General features: G+C 45.4%; 3 long non-coding RNA genes across 7 annotated transcripts; 1 reads left to right on the top strand and 2 right to left on the bottom strand.

The window, feature by feature from the left end:
• Positions 1–3,687: 3,687 nt before the first annotated feature.
• On the top strand, positions 3,688–12,792 carry LOC309443142. 4 transcript variants are annotated; one of them, XR_014184741.1, is made up of 6 exons: positions 3,688–3,762; positions 4,156–4,256; positions 9,595–9,648; positions 10,145–10,265; positions 11,148–11,263; positions 11,410–12,792. It is a non-coding gene; the product is annotated as an uncharacterized lncRNA (long non-coding RNA). The 4 variants fall into 4 exon arrangements; XR_014184743.1 differs by having other exon boundaries at positions 10,145–10,269; XR_014184742.1 differs by having other exon boundaries at positions 11,148–12,792.
• A 147-nt stretch (positions 12,793–12,939) lies between these two features.
• On the bottom strand, positions 12,940–14,818 carry LOC309443144. Its single transcript, XR_014184747.1, has 3 exons — positions 14,638–14,818; positions 14,022–14,412; positions 12,940–13,925 (listed from the first exon to the last, which is right to left on the bottom strand). It is a non-coding gene; the product is annotated as an uncharacterized lncRNA (long non-coding RNA).
• Positions 14,819–15,809: 991 nt separating this feature from the next.
• LOC309443143 lies at positions 15,810–19,732 on the bottom strand. Of its 2 annotated transcripts, none has more exons than XR_014184745.1 (3): positions 16,902–19,732; positions 16,230–16,425; positions 15,810–15,826 (listed from the first exon to the last, which is right to left on the bottom strand). It is a non-coding gene; the product is annotated as an uncharacterized lncRNA (long non-coding RNA). The 2 variants fall into 2 exon arrangements; XR_014184746.1 differs by having other exon boundaries at positions 16,230–17,018; positions 17,164–19,732.
• Between the last annotated feature and the right edge of the window lie 912 nt (positions 19,733–20,644).

The raw sequence follows: 20,644 nt of genomic DNA, 5'->3' as shown, positions 1-20,644 counted from the left end.
ACCAGGAGACACAGTCCTCGTACCAAATTCCATTTGCTGCTTTTAGTCTGTTTTCCAAGGCACGTGTCTGTGTCCATCCTTCCCCTCATCCCTTTCAACCCACCGGCCACTTTCAAGCCCATCTAACTGAAATAAGTGCAAAGAGAGTATGTTCCCAGGAGCTTCATGATGGTTTTCTATGAGCAGTCTCTGTGAAAAGAGGGTGCAAATTAAGTTCAAATGGGTTTTTTTTTGACATTACATATAGCACATGGGAATGGGGGAGAATTATGAATGCCCTAATTGTGAGAAAAGCTTCAGCTGTCCCTTGTATGTTACTGGATATTGGAAAATCCAGAAGCAAAGAGAAAGCAGGAACACAGTTTCACCAGCTCCAGGGCTATGTGACCAGGCACTTCCACATTCACCAGGCTGAGACACTCTCCCCATCCCTGTGTTGCTGGGTCCTTTTACACTTTTTCCACCTTTACTACAAACATCTTCTCATTGTGTATAATTTATAAAGGGTCATGCACTGACATCGTCACTGTTACACAGAACGAATAGAACTGGGACCAACCACTAATTTTATCGCGCTTCTCTCTTGCTTCTGGCCTAGAGTCTGCCAAGGTGCTGTGCAGGTGCTGGTTCACTGTAACTGACGCTGTGTTCAGCAGGAAACCCAAGCTCCCCATGGCCACGGTTACACCTTGTAATCACCTGCTGCTGCCGTCAAAGCTTATTTTAGCAAGTCAAATGCTCAGAGTAACCTCACTGTCCTTTCTGACCTTTTACATGTGGTACAACCGCAGCTCAAGTACAGTATTTGACAGATTTATCATAACAAGTGGTTTATACATCTGAGTTATTTTCTTCTGTGCTCATACCAACTGCGTTTGTCCACAGCATTTGTTTGCAATGTCTTCTACACTTTGATAGACTCTTAGGTAAGGATTTAGACTCTCCAGTCCCTACATGACCTAAAGAAACAGACAGTAAGGTGAGCAGAACTATCTGGCAATATTTTGCAAGACCAAAGACTTCTTTTACATTTCAAGACAAATAGTTTCAATGTCCCTTGATCTGCTTTTGAAATAATTAGTGCTATTGCAAATGGCCTGCTAACCCCAACTGCGCGCATTCCAGAAAAAAAGAAGGATGGGCTGGCATTTCTGATTAAAATACAAGATTTAAATTGAGCAAAAAGGGATAAACAGTTCACTTTCTGAATAAAAATTTGTCACATCACCCACTGGTGCCTGATGGGACATACTGTGGAATTGTTCTATTCCCTGAGCCAAAAACAATGTCACTTCCCAATTATGGGTATAATGAGCAACGGCCACCGATGAATCAGCGCACATCTGGTGAATCGCGTGCCCAAAAGAACACCGGCACTCGCTAAGTATTTCCTGCTTTGAAAATACACGTGTCATCTATAGAATGCTTCCTTTTTGGAAAACGCTTCTGTATCTTTCCTCGGTTATCTGGTAGCACGACCTGCAAAGCACTAAAACTGTGTGTTGGAATTTACACGCACCTCGTGCAGCGTCTCTGGATGTGACTCCTGAAAAATAACTTTAATAACCACTGCTTCTAGGAAATTTTGTCTGTGCGCTGGCAAGAATTACTAGAGTGCCTAAGCAATATGTAACGGCGAGTAAGAGGGTATTTCACTGCTGGATGTGAAACTGGGACACTCACCTTTTCTGGGTGTTCAAACCCCATCTTGTGACTTACAGTGGAAGTGCAGGAGCTGCCAAGGCGCTTCTCGGTGCTACCTGGCAGACACATGACAGAAGCTTCTCACCCTAGCGTGGGCCGTAGTTTCTGTATTCATTAGAAAATAAGTCAAATTACACCCGAAAGTAAAGATTAAAAAGTAATTTAGCAGACGGCCGAACTTATGTGACAAGGTTTTACCTGCACAAGGATGAAAACTGCATTTGGGTTCACCTTTATCTGTCGAGGCATCACGATTTAGTTTGTTCGACACACAAAACCTCTGCCTTATCCAGACAGTTGTCAGGGCTGGGGTCATTGCTCTTGTCACTGTAAACAAGGCTCTGTGTTCCCTTCTGGCATTTGTGATAAAAATCATCATTTGTGAAGTAAAACAGCACACCATACACATAAGAACATCATTGAAACTCTACAAACTTCTACAGAATTGTTAAGATTCAAAAAAGTTTCATTATTTGTAAAACTTTTAAAATACGAAAAGCTTGCTTACAAAGACAGACTGACAAGACTACACTGTGCACTACTCTGTCACATCCCTGTGGCAATGAGCTTGTGAAAATTAAGACGTACAAACCAGATCTGCGTTCGAAGTTTGTTTTTAAACACAGCAATTCGCTCCCTGAGCCTGTACTAGTCCTGATGGCTGATACTGCAGACACACCAAGAAGCGGAAGGACCACCTCTCCGCTGCAGCACTGATGTGCCCTATAGCCCCCATGCATCTCCAAAACATCAACAAAATAATGGAATTATAGAGCGGCCTGGGTTGCAAGGGACCTTCAAAGCTCATCTAGTCCAACAGCCCTGCAATGAGCAGGGACATCTTCACCCAGACCAGGTTCAATGAGGAACCTAACCAGGAAGATATTTTGGTTAAGTAGCACCACAGTAACATCACACCTCCAAGTCAGATTGCTTCAGAAGTACGACAGGATAAAGGCCAAATGCGGAGAGGAAAGCACAAACTTTGCTCAAGGTCAACGCTTTATTGTGAATTGTGTACTTTTGTCTCACCCAGCTGCAAGGGCCCGTAACTGCAGAACACGATCACTTGGAAGGGCGGCTGGCGGAAAAGACTCTTCTTCCCAGCCAGGAGCAGCACAAACTCGGCACTTCAGGATGGCAGGGAAGGACGGAGGAGGAGAAGGTACTTCAGCAGTTGCTCCCCGATTAAAGATTACATCTATCAGAAAACGCCATCAGCAAAGCAATGGTGTTGCCCATTCACCCATCTACTTCAACAGCCCACAGAAACAGGATGAAAATCGCAGTCTGCGCAGAGCGGGCTGCCCCGGCAGCGCTGGGGCTGCGGGCTGGGGCCGGAGCTGCCCGAGCCACCCGCGTCCGCCCGGCGGCCCCAGCGCCGGCCGAGCGCCCCGAGCTCCCGCCGGCCGAGCTGCGGCTCCAGCTGCAGTGGAAGCCCCGGCAGCGCGGCCGGCCGGCCGGGCAGGGTGCTCGTGTGGTCCCAGTCTCGGATCTCCCGACCGGGTCACGGGCTGAGCACAGAGCGGCCAAAAGGGCCACGGGCTGCGGCGGGACCCGGAGCCCCGGTCAGGCCCCGACCCACTGCCGGCCCAGGACCGCACACAAGGCCCGAAAGACACACACACACACCGGCCTGGGGCCGCCCGAGCCGGGCCCACAGACCGTTCATGGGGATGGGGCGGGCAGGGACCGGGCGGGCGGAGAGCGGCGGCGATGCCGCCGGGGGCGCCATTTCAGGGCTGCCCCGCAGCCGCCTGACATAAATGGCGGAGGGGGGCGGAGACCTTTTCTCCGCTGTCTAATGAGAAGAGAGTGTCCCAGGTGGAGGCGGTGTCGCCCGACCCTGGACCCAATGGGCGTGTGAGACGGGGAATGATAGACAGGTGGCCCCCTCCGCCGGGAGGCTCCAGTGGGCGGGGCTTGGCGCCCGTCGGCCAATGGGGAGGGCGGCGCGGGGCGCGTCGCGCCTTCCCGTGGTGCAGCGCGGCGAGCGGCGGCAGGAGCGGCCGCGACTCCATCCGGGTCCCGGCGCGGCTCCGGGTCACCCTGCGGCAGGTAACGGGGCGGCGGGCGCGGTCCCCGCGGGCGCCATCGCCCGTGTGCCGGGCAGCGAGCGGAGCGGCCCGCGGGAAACGGCCGCGGGGCCTGGGTGTAGGGGTCCGGACGCCGCGGCGGGTGGGACGGACGGGCCCGGCCCTCTCCCCGCCGCGGGCGGGCGCGGGAGCCTCGGCCCGGCCCCTCCGCTGGGCGCCGCCGTCCCGCCGGGCGGGCGCTGCCCTCGGCGGCGGGAGCGGGAGGCGATGGCTGTGGCCGCTCGGCCCGGAGAAAGGCGGGGGCGCGGCCGTCGCTGCCGGGGGAGCTCCCCGCCGCCCCGCCCGCCGGTCCCCGGTTGTTCTCGGTGTTTCTCTCACTGAGGCCTTTCCCCTCCCTCCCCCCTCTCTCCTCCAGACTAACTTGAAGGCCCGGAAGTGCCGCCCCCGGGCGCTCCTGAGTGGCGGGTTGGCCCCGCCGCCCGCCGGGGATTGGCTGCGGATGCCGTCAGCGCCTGGGTACGTCACTTCCGCTATCATGTGTGTGGGCAGGGAGCCCTTGGCCGCGGGGGGGAGCCCCGGGCGGGCTGCAGCGGGACCCGCGCACCGGGGAGCGGGCGGGGAGCCCGGGCGGGGCGGGCAGGGCCCAGCGGGCTGAGCGCAGTGAAACCAGAGCGCGGCGGCGGGGCTGCGGACAGTCCCGTGCGAACGGGGCGCCCTGGGCAGCGGCACCGCGCTGGGAGGGGGGGGGCGCACAGGCCGCACCGGGCAGATCCAGCACCCGGCGGCGCGCTGCCGGTGAGCGGGTGCGGAACCCGCGGTGACACAGCGCAGCAGCTGGAGGGAAGGCAGGTACTCGGGGTGTAATTTCACGGCTGATTTCTGGTAGGAGTGGAAACTCCACCCGAAGTTCAAGATACACAGATTACAGATTTGCCTTTTCTGCGTTGCCTGTGCTGCCGTTCAGTTGTAATGCTCGGTACAGACAGTTTTCTGACAGCAACTCAAGTCTTGCCTGGAAAAAGTGCTTCTGTTGGAAATGTCTGTAGAAATCCTACAGAATGACGCTCAATCCTAACAACAGGTCAAATTTACTGCATGGCAGAGTTTTGGGGAAATGAATCTGCCCCTTTAAAAGGTTCTTTAACTTCATTAAGTCATATTTAAGAAACAGGGCATCCTCTTCCTAATTCTTCAGCTGCCAGGGGGCTTCCCAGAAACGGTTATTTACGGGGGGGGGGCTCCTGTTGTCAAATTTGACATGTTCTGCTCGCAGCAACTTTAACTTACCCAAAGAGTTGTTTACAGCAATTGCTCAAATTTGCTGCAGTCTTTCCAATGTAGTCACCATGTAGTAATAGATTTTGTAATAGCATTTATTATTTATTTATTATTATTTAATCATAGTGGTTTTTGCCCTACAGTAGCTAGCTTCATGAAAAGTGACATTAAATAGCTGTAGAATTGTTGATAGTAATTTTTTTCACTGAGCTTTTTACCAGGTTTTACTCTGTGCATCTTAAGCGCGACCTCGATTCACACGGGTTATGCTTGGAAGTCATTTTGTGTAACAAGACTAGAGATTAGGGAAAAGGAAGCTCAGATAAAACATAAATTACTTGCTTTGTTTTTCTGCTACTGCTAACAAGCTGTATCTTTATTTCACTTTCTTTTTGATAAATGCCTTCTGTATTTTCCTCTGTTGTTAATAGCAGGAAACATCAATTCATTTGCAAAACAGTGAAAGGCTCCAGGACTTATAAAGGGCAATAAGATATTATGTTGCCAATTAATAACACGGTATTTCTTTAAAACGTTCTCGTGCACTAACTTCGCTATTTGCTGAATTTGTGTAATTATTATATTAATATGCAAACTATGCAGAAAAAAAGTCAGAGCGCTCACTAGTAGTGTGTCCTGAGAGACACAAACCTAGCGAATAAATGTGCGTTTGTGTATTTAAGAGCCTACAGTCCTGTTTGAAGCAGCAACAAATAACCAAAATGATGGTTTCTGTTGAGAAGTGCACTGAGAGCTGTCACTAACCTGCCAGTGTGCCGACAGACGGTGATTCAAAAAGGACTTGGGACAATCTGGTGACATTTTAGTGTCTGCATTTTCCGTAGTACAACGTGTTACCAAATTTCACTGCGGCTTTTGCCAGCGCTGTGACATGTGTCGCTCATACGCAGATAGTTCAATACTCGTGTTGTAAAATCGAGTGTGTACTCAGGAAGATGCTGGGAGTTGTCACTTGGGTCAGATTAGAAATTAGTAATTGCGATCACTTTTCCACAGGAGATGTGCTGCATTCAGTGCAAGAGTGGGCAGTAGGGACTTCTAATTTATTTCAGGCTGCAGTTTCTATCTGTTTCTATTCCATCTGTACCAATATGGTTAGAAAAAGAAGTAAAAATCAAACATACTAATTGTAAGTGTGGCAAAACAGTATTTCATGTTACAATTACTTAGAACACTTTGTATTAAGGCTGTTAAATGGAAGTGGGATATAGATTTGATAAAAATGTTAGTCTTACTCTGCTGTGTGAAAAGTTGCGAGAAATACCATAGTGGATACATATCCCGGTGGAGTTGTGTGAACTCAGGTCCTGCTGGTGCTCAGAGCTGAAGCACATCTATCACCTTGCGTAGCCTTGGGTGCTGAAAGCGCTTGTGCTCCTTTTCTTTCTAAAATTTGCCGGTTCAATCAAGTGTTGCGGTGTGATTTACACTTCATTGTATTGCTGCTACATGGATGAGCACGTCCAAATAAAGGGATTAAAATTTAAGTTTTTGGGTATAAGCAGGGGAGTCTTAAAAAGGTGCCTGGACTGCAGCTGGCAGGCGTTACGTTCTGATGAAAGAAGTTTTGCTTTGTCGGTCAGCGCCTGTTTTCGGGGCAGGTGAATTTGCTTGGCACGAAGTAAAACACCCCCCCAAAAAAATAAAACAAAACAATAAAAACAAAAACCCAACCTCTGATTGGTTTAGTCTTAATCTTCACCTCGGTTTTTAACTTACAGCTTTGACTTTTCTGTTAGGCTTAATTCTGTCCACTGAACTTCTAAAGTACTAGAGTAAACATCCCTGTTTACCTCCACACAGTGTATAGTAGGTGTCAGTAAAGCACCATATGTAGAACTATTGCTCCTACAAACTCACCTTCACCTTTAGGTGGTTTCTTCTGTGCTGCAAAATTGATAAAATACCTGGGAGAACAAAGTATTTGTCTTTTAGCATCACACTGAGATGACATGCGACTTTTGTTATTGCTACAAATGCACATTTTGTTCTGTCAGCAGAGTAACGAATAAAAATCGTAACTATCCTTTGAGCTGTTTCTCTTCACAGGCTGGAGAATAGCTCGTGTTATACTGTGTTCTACTAAACAAGAACGTGTCAGTTCTAGAAGGTTTTTTTCTGGGCAGCTTAGGACCATGTCAGAGGCATTAAACTTACAGGTTTAGAAGGAAACCCTGCAAAGCAAACTTCAGAACAATGGAGCCCATTTAGCTTCTGCTGCTGTCACTTCTCTTGGACACTATTTAGCACCAAGACTCTAACAAGAGTTTTTATTAATACAAAGGAAGCTACAGCCCAAGACTTGGAGTATAGAAAAGCTTTTAATTCACATTAAAACTTCCATGTCAGTAACAATGTGATCTTACTGAGCTTCCTTTGGAAGAGGTGATGAGGTGTGAGGAGGTAGGCAGCTGAGCAAAGCGAGGGGAAGCACTATGAAGGATAATTAAGTTTGCATTAATCACGTGGCTCCCTTCTCCTCCTTCCAGTCGCCACCAATCAAGCAAAAAAAAAAAAACCCATGGACCGAACAAACGTGAGCCTGGGGACACAGAATGTGTGGCTACTCTGGAATTCACTCACCGAAAGATTCTGTGGGACTTAAAAGTCCGGGTGCAGGGGGTGCAGCTCGAACCCTGGGGTAAACTGTGCGGAATTGGTGTCGGTGTTGTAAACCCTGGAGCTCCATCGTGTGGCGAAAGCTGCGAGGAGCTGGAGCCTCCGCGGGCGGCTCGGTGAAGTCATGTTTGGCAGCCAAAGCGTTTGTCTCTGGTGCTGGGTGAAAGTCACCCAGGTCCACGGTTGGTGTAGTTTTCTTCACTGCTTTGGGGTTTAAAATACAAACACACAGTAACTGGAAAAATAGTACTTTGAACTCAGCCTTTTTAACAACAAAAAAAGAGTGGTGTGGAGCAGCTGCGCCGGCACGTCGGCTTCCACAAAGGACGTGCAGTATGGGTCGACAGAGTTTTAAAAACCTATTAGAAATAACCCACAAGTGAGAAACTCCCCAAAGTGCAGGATTAATGGCAAGCAGAATGTGAATTTGCTAGACTTTGAGTGAATACACAGTAAAACTAAAACGTAATCTGAACTTCTTCCAAAAGAAGATTTTGACTTGAATTTTAATTATTTTAATTTTATACCCTTCTGGAATTTAACCAAATAAGAAATGACACCCAAATGATGTAACATCGATAAAATTGCTTTTCTGCAATAGTTAGAAGACGGGATACCTGATGATCTTTCGTGAGCTGTATTTGTTACAGATTGAGGTTTTCTTCATGTCCTATGTGTATTTTACGATCTCGAGCCAAACTACTCTATATAAGCACAGGGTAACACTCAGAAGTAAGTAATAGTATCTTTTCAAGGACATTTTATTATCTTAAGTAACAGCCCATCCAGGCCTGTGATTAGATGAAAGGCTCTTGTTTCAGGCAGGTGAAAGGCGACAGATTCTTATGGATTGAGGAGCTGCAGGTGCTGAACAGGAAAATCTGGTGGTGGCAGTGAAGAAATGATTCAGAATTTCTGATAACAGAATTTGATTGGGAAGTTCTGCTGTCAATGGAAATAGAAATGAAAGCTGTTTGATACAAGTTGGTCAGGCTTGTAACTCACTCTCGGTGGTGAAATGCAATTGGTTTCTGGGTTTATTACAGTCCTTGCGTGCTTAAATTTAAAGAAGGAAATTCAGAAGTGTTGTTGTCTTACATATTTTATATTTTTGACATAAGCATTTGCGTTGTTACACTGAATCAGTTTTTCAAAGCGCTTAAAACATTTTCAGCACATCAGAGAAAAATCAGCGTTAAGATAAAGTTCCCTCTGAAACCGACATGTGGGACGTCATTAACTCCCTGGAGTCACTTAGTGACAAGGTGACGATAGCGAGCGGGCTCTGCGCAGCCAGCTGCCCAGCAATGAATGGTTCTTCACCTGAATTCTGCTCGGCTGGGGAAGGTTTGGCTGCAGGAACAAGGGCTGAAAGGACTCAGCCCGAGCTCCTTTGGAAGGTGTGACTTTGCCAACTGCTTCTTCACGCTTTGACACTGTCCCAGTGCTGCTGCTCCAGTTTATTTCTGGTTTGGGCATCAGGACCAACTGCTCGTGTCCATCTGTGCACACTAAAGTGGATGTTCTTGTAGGTGTGCAAGTTAACAACAGCAAATAATACCAATTACAAGCAAGATTTTTACAAGTGTTTCACCCAAATTTGTCATCGATATTTGTAGAAGGGATTCTAGAGTTAAAGCATCGAGGGAGCTGGAAAGTACTTCTTATTTTTTTCCTCTGTTGAAGGCATCACGTCATCCTTTTGTATATTAATGCATCGGGTCATGCGTTGTGTTTTTTGGCAAGGACGTTCACATGCATCAGGGCGCTCGCCTTCTATCAAGGCTTTGTTTGAAGGGTGCTCTGAAACCCTCTGTGTAGAATGGGGATGAGTACTAGTAAAACATGTAGTTCATGTTATAAAAACTGCATTTCTGTAAACATTTTCAACTGTCTTAGCAATTCCCTTGACTAAACACTCAGTTTTCCTCTCCAGCTCTGTTCCCGAGGGTCCTTGCCAAGAGGGGACTGTCAGTCACACATCTGTCTGGCAAGTATTTTCATTTCAATATTCTCAGACTTCTTGCTTCGAGATCACGTTAAGCTGTGTTCATGTAGAAATTTGCTGTAAGGTGATATCAGGAGCAGTTAGAGAAACCCACTGTTTCTGAGCTGAAAACAATGTCTGGTTTAAGTGGCCTTTCGGTAAGACAGTTTAACAATTAAATGTCAGGGTATAGGCCGTAATCTTAATGAGTTATTTATAATGAAAGAATCCCTGTGCACAGGACTTTATGTAATTTAGTACTAACAGAAGCACAAAATACTACTTTGGACAGTACATGATTTTGAGCTATTCTCACGATAGCTGAAAAAAGTCACTATAATAATATCGATTTCATCAGAATTAGAAATATTAGGGTACCATACTGACCCATTTACATTGATTGCATAGCTACAATCCTAGATTTTATTTTGGAATTCTAAAGAGGAAGATGTTTAGGTCTGCATACAATGTTTCTGATAGACTTTTCTTCTAATTTCAGACGAGAGGTTACATCTGTGGAACACGAATAGTACTTTAACAGAGAAGTTTAATGACTGTAGTTGCTATGACTACTCCAGCTCGCTAAATGTCTAAAGATGAAATGCATTAAGACCCAAGGAGTTGGTAACATTTTGAAATAGAGGAATCTTTAACTTTATTGCATGACTGGGGGGAATAAGGGGAATGGTTTTTCTGTCATTAGTATTTGATACTGTAAGTGCTGTCTGCAGCTTGCCTCACTTGTCTTCACTAGAGCCACCCTTTCCTCATGGCCTCGGAAGATGCCTGTGCTGTGGGATGAGGTAGTAGGTTGTATAGTTTTAGGGTCATACCCACAACTGGGAGATAACTATACAATCTACTGTCTTTCCTAAAGCAGCAGAAAATCAACAATGGAAGCTTTTCAGTTTTAAACTCAGTGTCAGATTCTACTGAACGTCTGCGCTTGTAATGCCTGTTATAGGAAATATTTCTGTAACACCTATGGGTAATTGTGTTTAGATTTTTCTCATTCTTAGAGAAGCTAAGCTGTCATCCACCTTAATTCTTCTCCTCTAACAAGTGAAAAATTAAGAACAGATTGATTCCTATATGTGTGCGTGGTGGTAATGACATACAAATTACTGATGTCCCAGTTGTGTTGTTTACCATTGTGACTGAAGTATCAAATATCCTTTAGAATGAAACCATGATTAGCTAATTAAGCTATTTGCTGAAGTGTGTGCTTCTCTGTCAGAGTGAGGTAGTAGATTGTATAGTTGTAGGGTAGTTATTTTACCCTGTTCAGGAGATAACTATACAATCTATTGCCTTCCCTGCGGAGTAAAACAAACTGCGGTGCTTTGCAGTCATTCGTGTCTGCTTTGAGTAAAACCAGATCTGTCAGATTTCGGGTTGTAAAGTATCGGATTAATCCGTGACAGGATTTGCAGGATTAACAATCAGTGTGAATGGTACAACCCTCAAACGATACATTTGACTAATCTGACTTTTCTTTCAAGGTGAGTGGCACAGTGCTGACTGGGTGTCAGAAGTGCAGATGTTACTAGACAGCGTGGAAGACCCTGTAGAGTGGAAATTACTTTAAAACCATTTGGGTTTGGATGTAAAAATACAGGTAGCTCAGACTTGTACTTTATGACCTAAACTGTTTTGAGACCCTAATTTGTGTAATGCATTAAAATTCCATGCCTCCAACCGCTTGGTGAAAGTTGGAGGAAAAACAATTATACTTGATTAAGAAATCTGCTTATTTTTCTCCAGCTTTTCTAGCAAGTGAGACTTAATACAAAATTGAAGTGCTGGTCAAAACTGACCCGCCCCCCGCCGCCTTTTGGGGGGGATGGAGAGTGTAAAGCTCTGAAAGTTGACTGTCCAAGATCCAGAACTGTGATTTTTCTCTGAGGTGATTACTGTTTTTAAAAGTGGACATTTTAAGCTCGTTGTGTTCTCTTTCCTCCTGACGTCCTAGGTGTACCCAGTCTAACCGCTTCTGCGCTAGAGTGACCAGCTAGCATCTTGTAACAGAGAAAAGCAGGAACATGCTTTTGGGGACTGAAAAGTGTAGCATAGTAGGTCAGAGCGAAAACAGAGCTGTTGCTGAGTATTTAAGCCCGGACTGTTAAGGCTGGGCTTGCAGCACGTGCCCAGGAGGCAGAAGACCAAAAGCTGAGCTCAAACTGCCTTGGCAGAGCAGCTGCTCGGGGAGAAGAACTGCAGAAGGAAGCGTTGGGCTCCTAGGAAGAGGTAGTAGGTTGCATAGTTTTAGGGCAGGGATTTTGCTCACAAGGAGGTAACTATACAACCTGCTGCCTTTCTTAGGGCTTTATTATAACACCAGGACTGGTTTGGCTCCATCCCAACCTCCGCAGCTTTGGTACGTGAAGAGAAAGGACAAGATATTTCTAAGCACATTGAGGCTTAACCGATGTATCGGCAGACTCGATACCAGACTGGAGCGTAGCACTACTAGCTGGAGTTCAGGATGGCGAAATGCTGCGTTTGAGGGCGTATTTGTCATTTTGGTGATATTGGTGATATCCTGGAAGCAGGAGGCAGCTCCCTCAAGAGTGAGATTGAGCACCCTGTGATTAGGCTGGACATGGTTTGCAATTCTTTAACATTCAGGTGGGTACTAACACTATGTACTTAACCAGCTCGCTGTGATACATGTTCCCTTGGCTTTGTGCATTTCAAGTTTTCCATCCCTGGAAGGATCAGCTTACAGCTCCCCAAAAGCTGGTGTTTTCTCAGCACCCTGGATAAAACAAGCTCCCGGTCATGGGTTATCTGTGGTCTTGCAGGAGAGTTGTTTTCACTGTGTTAAAAATGAATAATTGCATGGTTTGTCTGTCATGGAACAGTATTTTTAAAAGTAGTCGGTAATTTTTAATGTAATTGCTCTCTGCTACAGCAATAGTTCTGGTTGGGCTTCAGCTGGACACCCTGTGCTATGGGACACACAGGATTGATTTGAACTGTTCAGCACTTGTGGCATTAACATGTTTACACCTACACCAGCCACTGTATGATCTTCTGCCAATAAGACAGAACTATAGATATTATAAAGATGCATATAATGGACATCCTGTATCAATTTAATTGTAGACATTTGATTTAGCTAATAAAATATAGCGTTTTGTGCAACTCTTATGGTGAACGGACTTTACTTTCTCCAAAATAAGTGAATTTGGCAGGAGAACTGTGCCCACATCAAGACTACGTCACAAAAATTATAGTGTTAACTAGAATTAGTGTTAACCAATTAGTCTAATGTTAACTAAAGCTAGGTCTAGCACTATGACCTATGTTAAAGAGCTTCAGTACAAGACTTCATTAAGGGTGGAATCCATGTTTATGACACTGCTGATGAGTGTGCAGGAACTCTGCTTATTCCGGAGCTGTTTTCTAAGCACAGGTTTAAATTGCTGCCCATAACTTTAGAGTTTAAGAAGGTTTGCTCTACTAGACTTAACTATGCCTTGTTTTTTGCACTAGTCTTACCTACACCTTGGTTTTTGCATATATGAAGCTGGTAAGGTATCCACAGATAAGATTGAGGCAAAGAAACATTCTGATATATTTTATTTTAGTGGTACAAAACATCTTAAAGACTTTAATATACTTAGCGTTTTTATAAGGATTACGCTTATAAACTACAACTAACCTGTGATATTCCCATTGTACCTGCCACATTTGTAAAGCCTCTCCTGTCAAATACAGGATGAAAGGAATGCAAATGAGTTTTTTGTTAAATTTGGAGTAATACACAAGTTTTAGACTTGATGTGCCTGTTTCTGAGTTGCTGTTGCAATAACACTTGATATTTTCTGTGGGTGCTGCTGGGTTTCTTTATGCCTCAGAAAAGAAGTAGATGAAACTTCTAGTTTCTTAGTTTGTGACTGAAGGTACATAAATCTCAGCATTATTATCAGAGTCAGATTTGGTTTTTTTGAAAGTTAAAACCAGAAGCCTTCTTCCCAGAATCCTGTGAATTTTTGGATTAATGTTTCCATGTGTTTTCAGAGTATCGTTGTAAGCAGGTACTGCAGAGACCTACTGCAGCATCACATCTGCCACGTTAAATGCAGCCCCTCTTGTGCGGTAGTGAGTGGCCGTCGTCACATCATCGTATATTCCTCTCTTCATAGAAGGTAGCAGTAATAGTTAGTTAATTTTTTTAAAATGGTTAATTAGTGCTTCCCTTCCAGGGTGCTGACTCTTGACTCAAGGTCTCCACCGCTGACTCTTCCTTAGAACAGGTACAGTCATTTATTTCCCTGGAATTGGAAACAGCTTGATTAAGTGATAAGGCTCAAACTAGAAAGGAATGACGCTGTGGTTTAGCAGTCTCATCTCATCAGATCATTTCTTACCTTGGCTTATCTCTGAGCTCCACCTAGTACATGGCATAGGCCCAGCAAAGCACAGGGTTTGTTTGCTTTCTTCCATATGTGTATTAAGAGGGGTCCCAAGGATAAGGTGAGAACATGGCAAGAACCCTTCCAAAAAAGAGCGAGCGGTTAAAGAATGCACAGCAAACAGCGCAGAAAAGTTTGCAGTAATGGCAGAGACATGTTTACCACCCAGAGTGAAGTAATTGTGTCACGGTGGTCTTGGAAACGTTCCAGTAGAGCTCCAAAAATAGAATATAGCTTCAGCGCAGATCCACAGCCCTGGAGAATTATTGCTGTTCGGTGCCTTTCCGTCAGGAAGGTGCACTCCAAGATCCTGGTAGCGTGAGAGCCGAGACCTGCTGAGCTTTTTCTGCAAGACAAAACTACTAGTCAACTTTATTCTGCTTCCAAAGGGGACTGTGCGTGTTCATGGTATATTAACTGTGTGCATTAAAAATTCTCTTCCCCTCTATCCTGCCTTGTGTTGACGGGCCGGGATTGTAGCAGGCATGAGTTGCTGCTGTTATTTTCTATACTTGGTGCTATGCAGAAGATAATGGAGCGCCCAGCTGCCACATAGAGCAGCTTTACCTACCTCCAAAAGCCAGGAGAGGGCTTTGCATTCTGACCTGTTGAGTTTTAATCTGTGCTTGTGTATCCAGCCTCCTCCCAACCTGTGAGAACAGATGTCAGGAAATGACCCCTCACCTATTGCGTGTATGTAGACAGGTTAGCAACACACACCTAGAATTTTCATGTTCTAGGTAGATCCCGTGGTTGCAGATGCAACACTGTGGTCATCTGAAATGTCACCTTGTCCTTATGCCAAAAGCAGGCTGGACTCGGTCATAGGTGGTTTATCTTTTGGATTTACCAAGGAAATTACAATATATACACAAGTTAAAAAGGTCTCAAATACATTGATCAAAACAGCCAAGTGCAACAAGTTCAGCTCAGCATTAGTGGTTTCAACCGAGACTCCCAAAAGACAATGGAAGTGCCTCAATTCTAGAGGCATCAGCATGTGCTGTGGCCTTCAGACCTCTGCCAGCCCTTAAGGGGTCCAGCAGATGAGGCAGCTTGTTCACCAAAATCGGCTTTCTTGCCTAAAACCAACTTAGTTGTGTATTTAATGATGTAGTTTTGTGAAGATGAGTCATGACAGGGGCTACTGGAAGCATCAGATACCAATGTATATTTTGTTGCAACACAAGAAATCAGATTTATTGGTCTTAAATGGTGTTTGGTTTTTATACTAGCTCATTTCAGATGCTTAAAGCCCCTGCAGTGAAGAGGGCTTATGTGCACTGGAAAATAAGACACTTCTATTTCAGCCTGTTATATTGAAGTGATCTTCAAAAAGAAGCTATTACAAGTCATATAGTGCCACTAAGGACTGTGTTTTTGGTGGCCAAAAGGTCCTTTCTGAAATAGGAGAACGTTAGTGAAAAAATACTTCATTTGACATTGAAACTCTCCTATATAAACAATGTTGAGCTGATTAGTTAAACCCAGCACAGCATAAAACCAGGGAGAAAGATTAAATCACAGAATCACAAGTCCCAGTTCTGCAAGGGAGTCGAGTGCTCCCTTTATACATCACCTTACATATTACACACCCCTTAACACGTTACCTTTGGAGGGGTTTGTGGTCTCAGGACTCCCAACAACGACCCATCCATTGCTGGGTGAAGGTGGTGAACCAATCCCAGCGTCCCGAAATGCCATCACACAGCAAACCTGATTCACACCTGGAACCTAAGGGTCTCCTCCTGTGGTAGCTCCTTAAAATGAGGAGGAATAAGGAAGAAAAGGAGGTGTAGTTGAACTTCCCAACTCCTACGGTGAGAAATTTGTACAACATCAAAGAGCTGATAGTCACGACTAACATTCTGCCCCATTAAGCCCTGGCTGATGCTGTTAGGGCCCAGTGCGCAAAACTAAAGTGTATCTTATGCCAAAACAAGCAGAGTCAAGGACTTTCCTCGATATTTCTTTGACAAAAAAGAGCGAGGCTGTTTTTGGAGACTGATGTAATCCCACCCTGACCGTTTCCTCATCAGCTGGCACACGCTGTAATGAACCGGGTGATGCATCGCTGCAGAAACCAACAAGCAGCCAGAACACAGCAAACGCCTCGGTTCTTCATGTTTTGAACAAACACAGAGTGTTTCCTTTTCCTCTTACTGTTTCAAGTCACACGCAGCTGCAGCGCAGATTAGCGAAGCCAACACGTCTGGCTGATGTCCCTGTTCGGTGTGGCCGGAGCCGCGTTTCTGCGGCTCCCCGCTCCATCCCACTCCTGGTTTCGTACCGCACAGCAATGCCGGAGACACCGTTCCCGTACAACAGCTCATAGATCACATTTCTGGTGCTCTAACGGCTGAAAGAGGTAGAAACAACCTCAACAGACCAGTGGAAAGACACTAAAGGTAATTAAAGCAGTTGGAGCATTAGGCATGGGAATAACCGTTATAATTAATAGCTATATGAATATCTGAAGGATGCAAATGCAAAAAATATGATTCTTAGCATGCTGTTAAAAAGTTTCAGCTGACGAAAAGCTCCAATGAAGTATGTAAAAGTATTGTGGAGAGACTTTAGGTGGCTGACTTGCTGGGAAGCCGTCGTCCTTTGGCAGGAACGGACACGTCTAAACCCTGTTGCAGCTGGAGCTGGTGGAAATCCTGCCCTTAATCACGGCGCAGGGTTCCACTTCAGGCCCAAGTACGTTTTTTACACGAGTGATTGAAACGAGGTGAACAGCTAACTCATTACTATGTAAATCAACATATTTAGATCATTATTAGATGTGAGATTAATAAGCATTAGCAATTTATTTATTTTTAAATTACTCACAGCTGGGAAAGGCTTGTATGGAGTAGCAGGAAGGCAGAGCTGTGGGAAGGTGCTGGGACCCGCTGCCCGCGGAGCTCGGTGTGTCTGCTCACCCCGGCCAACAACAGCGAGACGCCCCTCGGAAACCCCGAACACAGAGTTAATGATACAGCACTGTTAGATTAATCACAGTGAAGTGAATTAGACCACATGCGATTCTCAAAGACATTGAAAAAAACTATTCCTGAGGTGCACGATGAAGTTTTTACTCTCAGTAAAATACCTGTTTTCTGTTGTGCATTCCAGCCCCGGCTGGACCGGTGTCCCCACCGGATTACGGTGACTCAGTGCGCTCCTTTGTGTTTCAGAAATTCTGAACCGCAGCCAAGACGTTCCTTGCAAAGATTACCAAATATCCACCGCGCTGCTTGCCCTTCAAATCTCATTCAGCAACCGCAGATTGTTGGATTTCACGTAGGGGCAGCACAGGAGATTGCCAGTCAACTTCTCTTAAAATACAGGAGCTCAAATTCCCTCCCTGACCTTGCCCCACTCCCTTTCCTTTGGTTTTCAGAGCAGCACTGTGGTCCTGTGCAATTCAGAGTCCATTTCTGGTTCCAGATGTAGCACAGCTGTACACAAAGCTTTCCGCCTTCTCTGCCAGTTCATCTCGCTGTTGTCTCACAGATGGATATCCCACGTATTTTAAGGCTGCATTTGTATGTGACTGTGACAGCAGGCAAATCTAAGCTGCTCCTGAAGAGCGTTTATGAGTCGGAGGGTGACTCGTGTGAATGCCAGTGTGCAGGAACTAATGTAATTTGTATATTTGGAAATGGAAGCCCAAAGTGCTGATGGGATTCTGAAGAGCGTTTCACTCCGTGGACAGCAGGACCGGGTTGATCACTGTGTGATCCAAAGCTTCCTCCAGCAAAATCAGTAACAGAAAGTCATAGAATCATTTAGGTTGGAAGAGACACTTAAAATCATCCATTCCAACCTTAAATAAATAATAAAGAATCAAATGTCGCTTGGATTCAGTACAAACTCTTTGACTCGATGGCACTAGAACTGTCCTTCGCTAAGAGCCTTCAATAGCAGAGGAAAAATGAATTGTCATACAAACTGCCACATTTCTCTGTTCCTTTCTGTCTCTGTTTTCAAACAGATCAGGAAGCAAAATACTCACATATCCTTGATGCAATGTTTTTTTCCTACAGTGGCTTAAATTAGGCTCTGAAAAGAAAAAAAGGTCATCAGCAACCCAAATATCTAAGGATTTGGGTATAAGAGACAACTTTTCATTCTATGCAGACATTAGGAAAAATGGAGTGACTGGCACCTTTACACACTTTTACAGAACAACCCCATACTGTCTGTAAAAACCAAAACTAGAGGGCGTCAATATTGCAAGACTGATTGGGGCTTTACTTTTCATTTTTAATGAACGGAAAAACAACAAACCAAACAGGTGTATTATCCCACCTCTTGCCTATTCCCGCTGTGACTGCACCATCGGTAGACGCGGTACAAGCAACAGACAGTAACTTTCCAGCACCCAACGTCTTCATTATCTGACAGATAAGCCATGGCAACAGTTTTTCCTACAATAAAAGTTAGAAAACAAGTCAGAATTGAACAGAAATGAAAGTTCAGGTTCTTCTCAAGCTCTGTTCAGCAAAGTGGTTAAATATGTGGAGCACGGTACACCCGGAAAAATACCCTGCCCTTTAGACAGCTTATCACTAAGTACTATTAAATGACTGCACGCGTAAAATAGTTTCACTCTCTGTTACATTATGGATGATTAACAACTGAGATTTTACTGTAGGTTCAAGAACCAGATTTGTAATATTTGTCAGCAGGTAAGGGGTTTGTACCTTCGTGTTTCCTCAGCTGTGCTTCATGGTTGGGGGAGATGGGCAAAAGCCTTTGAAAACGCCACCATTTCTTCCCCACCACGGACGACCTCAGGACACACAGTAACGAGATAAGGGTTTGCATCACCGTCTTTTATGTAAATTCTCTTTTAGGGTTGGTAAGGGAGGGTTGCAGTCAGCCACTTCCTAAAGAAAAGCAAACAGCGCTATTTTTAGTCTTCTGAGAATATAACTCACAAATGCCATTTTTCCAGAGGTGAGGTGCTGAGTTTCCACATTTCTGCTAATGGTCGGACAAGCTTCTAAAAGAAACCCCGATACGAATTTCCATCCTGAACTCATGCGACAGGTACTTACGGAATCTTTCCAAGTGTTGTATCTGATACATGACATAAAATTAATACGTACACCTTCTTTTAATATGCATCTTTGAGAGCATCATCAAAATTCCAGCTGAGCAGTTTGAAAACTGTTTCCTACCATGGGACAGGTGACCAAACAAAGCAACTTTCTCTGCCTACACCTCAACTGGGGTGGATATACCCTCCCATTCCCTTCCCGCAGATTTTTAGCCTCTTTACTGCGTGTAACATTTACTGGATCTGTTCTTTGGTGGTGGTTTGTGTGTCTGCTCAGGCGCCAGCCCACAGTCGGGGTCAGTGCTTGGGTATTTTCATTGTGCAGTAGTAAAAACCTGAGCAAACCTCTACAAGATGAATCTGAAGCCAGTTTGAAGCATGTGGCACCTTTTGCTGTCAAGGAAGTAGCAACAGATTGAATCTCTGTTCTGCCACTCAAGCCCAGTTCTTTGAACCATCGGTGTTACACATTCAAATAAACTGTAAATGTAAGCGTAGGCTTGTGGGAGAATTTTCAAAACAAATCACTGTGGTCACTGTTTATGTTCATTTTTTCAAGGAAATATCAGAATAAAAAAAATCACTCTAACATTCCAGGTGTTTTTGAGTGAAAGAGGTCATAACTACATACCATATAACGAAGGGCAGTAAGACTACCATCACATACAAAATTAATTTGGTATTGAAGATAGTAACATCAATCACAATGAACCATTTCTGTCCCATAAAGACCCCATAGACCGATCGCTGCATCACCTCACCCCACAGCTGGGGGTTTTCACACCCCCAGGAACGCGTTACCCATTGGTTACAGCCGGTACCGGTGCAGGTTTTCAGGTTTTCACCCGGTGTGTGTCAACACCGTGTGCACTGGGGCTCATAGATACCGAGAGCGATACACCCATGTTTGGAGACGGGTATCGCACTCCGCCTGTGTGCGAAAGGGTCACGGGAGACGCGTTCTGCTGTGTGGGCATACTGGTACGGTGATGTTAGAACACCCTGCCAGGCCACCGGTGAACCGGGAAAGTACAATCCAAGTCAAGCCCCAGTTTCTCAGTATGAGCAGGCACCTCGCTGTGCTGTGAACTGGCTACAACCAACTCGCAGCCCTTGAAAGCGCCGCAGGGGCGGCCGCGGCTGTTGCCACCTTCATCTTACACACTCGGTGTACAAGGAAGATGAAGTTTAAAGCTTGTGGTTTTCTCCCTTATTTTGTCTGATCCCTCAAAACCTTTATTAAACGCTTTGATTTCTTCCAAAGCAGATAAAATACAATCAAGTGAACTTGGCGGCCGCAGCTTGCCACCGAACTGCCGCCAGGTTCTGCTGGTCCCGGCTAAACGCGGCGCTGCTTAACATTTCCCTGCTAAGCTGCATTTCCCATCATACCTGGAAGTCCCATTCCTGACGCTGCGTAACCAGTCTCAGGAATTTGGGTGCTGAGCACCCGAGACGAGGGACACGGCAGCTGCATTTCGCAGTGACCCTGCAGCCAGCTGCATCAAGGAGCCATAGGGCAGCT

This window comes from Streptopelia decaocto, assembly GCF_964273445.1.
Source record: "Streptopelia decaocto genome assembly, chromosome: 8".
In the NCBI taxonomy this organism is placed as follows: domain Eukaryota; kingdom Metazoa; phylum Chordata; class Aves; order Columbiformes; family Columbidae; genus Streptopelia; species Streptopelia decaocto.
This window is presented reverse-complemented; position numbering and strand designations above follow the sequence as displayed.